General features: G+C 34.3%; 1 pseudogene; it reads right to left on the minus strand.

The window, feature by feature from the left end:
* Positions 1-2,951, minus strand: part of LOC101354700 (annexin A1-like) — a 19,635-nt pseudogene that overhangs the window by 5,110 nt on the left and 11,574 nt on the right.

Consider the following 2,951-nt stretch of genomic DNA (forward strand, 5'->3'; position numbering starts at 1 on the left):
AGGTTGCAAGTTCTTTAAACATAGGGACCATGTTTTGTTTGTCAAGTATTTTCCACAGTATCGCTCAAGGTGCCTTGCAAACACTGGAGACGGAATATATGTTTGCAGAATAAACGTTTGCTGAATTAAATTCCTTTAAGACTATGCTCTATATCAAGACAATGCCAAGGAACTCTAAATAAAAAATCTTTCTTTATTGTTAAAACTAATTATCAGAAAATGGTACTAACAAATCAATAACTCAATAATAACCTAGATCTTGAATTTTCATGTTAGAATTTCTCAATTAAAATGCTGATGTAACTTAATAGCTATGCCATCTTAAACAAATAATTTAACCTTACTAAACTATATAGAGTTTCCTTTTTTTTGTAAATGAAAAAGGTAATCTCTGCTCTAATGTCACAAGCATACTCTGTTCACTCTGAAATGTTAATTACCATCATCTCTCTGGTTCACACTAATCTATGTGGTCCCCATAAATATCTATATAACAGTCCTGATATTCTTCGAATGGAAAGCAAATTCAGAATACTACAAGTAAATAAGAATAATTTTTTTATTATAGGCAATTAGTCAAACTCTAACTTTTGTCCTTTGATTTGCTTGCACAGTTTCTATTAAAGTGATAAAGCTTCCCATGGACATAAAAAGTTATTTTGGAATTTTGCAGTAAACTAATCTGATATGTATACATTTATTCAGAAATAGTTAATGAATGTCTATTACGTGTAAGATAATGTACTGGTACAGTGAAGGGGTGGGGGGTAGAAAACTAAATTTCTATGCCTACTAACTCATTTTGACTAATTTATATAGAGAATACGCTCCCATGAGGAACACATATGCAAATAATAATTTGCTTGCTTTAAAAACAGAAATTTCAGGTCCTAAAATGGCAAACTTTTTCTAATGCGGCCAACAGATCGGTGGCTAAATAACCAGGGGCCCACTAACTGAAACTATATGCAAACATATTCTCACAAGTATATACATTCATCATGACAATGAAGTTCACATTATTATAATCCCACTGCAATATTTTTACAGTGTCAACTTACATCCATAAGTGATCCCAACTGTTGCTGTTAAAAGATCGCTAGATGTGCTTATCCTTTTCAGTTTGCTTACTAAAAAATTACTGTTCCCTGTTTTTTTACCTGGGAAATGAAAATTTAGAGTGTTCTCAAAAAATCAGTCCTTGGAAATGACAAACTAAACTCTCCTTCAATTCTCTCTGGTTTGATGAATAAGAGGATCTATTGAAAACATAGTTGTTTTCTTTCTTTCTTTCTTTCTTGGGCTGCTTAAGTACAGGAAGGTGTGCCTCATTCAGGGAAGGAACATTAAGGAGCTGCGGGCCTCTTGGAAGATCTTAGATTTACTTTGATACGGAAAGCATCAAGTGGTAGCCCCTCTCAAGGTAGGAAAATTACTTTAGCAGGCTTACTCTGGCATCTGCATCAGCCAAGTCTTCATTCACACAAAGATCCTCAGATCGGTCACCCTGAAAAAAAAAAAAAAAAAACCCGTTCTATTGTAAGATGTTGTCTGGCAGGGAATCACATGATTTACCTAATTTTCCTAAAATCAGAGCAATGATATTCTTTAGAAAAACAGAGTAAATTACACATTGCTAGAAAGAGTGCAAATCTAAAATGTTAGTCTTCATGAAAAATAATTTCATAAAATATTTGAATTATACCTTCGCAAGAGAAACCAGAGCCCTCTGAAAATCGCCAGATGTGTCTGAAATGATGTCTTTGGCCAGATCTCTCTTCAGTTCTGAAAATACAAAAATATATTTTGCAATAAACTAATGATAGATGATGATGATGATACCTGACATCTATATTGGCTTAGAAATTGCAATGCCACAATATTCAGTGACTTACAGAACGCATTGTAAACTATTATCATTATTTGATAAAGTAGAGAAATCAGAACCAGTGAAATTTTGGATCATCAAAATGGTTTCCTGTGAGGCAACAGAAGGAGTCCCTGTGTGGCACAAATGGTTAAGTGCACAACTACTACCCAACAGTTGGCAGTTCAGACCCACCCAGAGGTATGTCAGAAGACAGGCCTGGGATTCTGCTTCTGAAAGGGAAGTCTGGAAACCCCTATGGAGCACAGGTCTACTCTGCACACATGGGGTCGCCATGAGTCAGAGGTGACTCAACAGCAACTAATAACAACAAAGGAAATGGAAGCAATTTAGGTAATATTGTGAATGAAAACCTACATTCATAAAACTACCTTCGTTTGATAACAAGAATAAATTGCATAGGTATATATTACTTAATCATTAATTCTGAAAAACAATATGCCAGAATTGAAGCAAGTAAATAGGATGAATAGAATAATTATTTACAAAAATAAAAGTGGTACTTGGTTGAACACAAATTATTTTTCAAATTATAACTATATCATATAGGTTAATATTGTATGTATGTGTGTGTATATATTTCAAAATTTTCTTTTTCTAAATACCCATACTTAACTATGTAAAATATTACTATAAAAGAAAAAAGTGCTTCTTTATTTTGATTCGTTTACTAAACTGCTCTGGAAACAATCTGCAAGACATGTTGTATTCTCTGTGCTTGAGGTAAGGATCAGGCAGAAAAATATCCTACGGTGTCACATATTGGGTTTGGAAAGCATAAAAGCCAAGATTGGTGGGAAATAGAGAAGAAAAATGGTAAAAGACCCAGAACAGCCCAGGACCTGCCTTCCTCTTTTGTGGTTGAGTTCATCATTTATATGAAATGTTTCCCTGAGTAGATCAAATGAGCGCGGCTCAGCTTTCATCTCCATGGATCTAACTAGAGATGAAGAGTAAGTGAGTCATTTACGTCCACAATGGTGAAGTTCAGATTTCCATGAGAGGATCAGAAGCACTTAGAGCTTCACCTTTTCAAGGACAAATAGAAAACACTTTGTTTGGA

The sequence above is a fragment of the Trichechus manatus genome, unplaced genomic scaffold (assembly GCF_000243295.1).
Source record: "Trichechus manatus latirostris isolate Lorelei unplaced genomic scaffold, TriManLat1.0 scaffold00107, whole genome shotgun sequence".
NCBI lineage: Eukaryota > Metazoa > Chordata > Mammalia > Sirenia > Trichechidae > Trichechus > Trichechus manatus.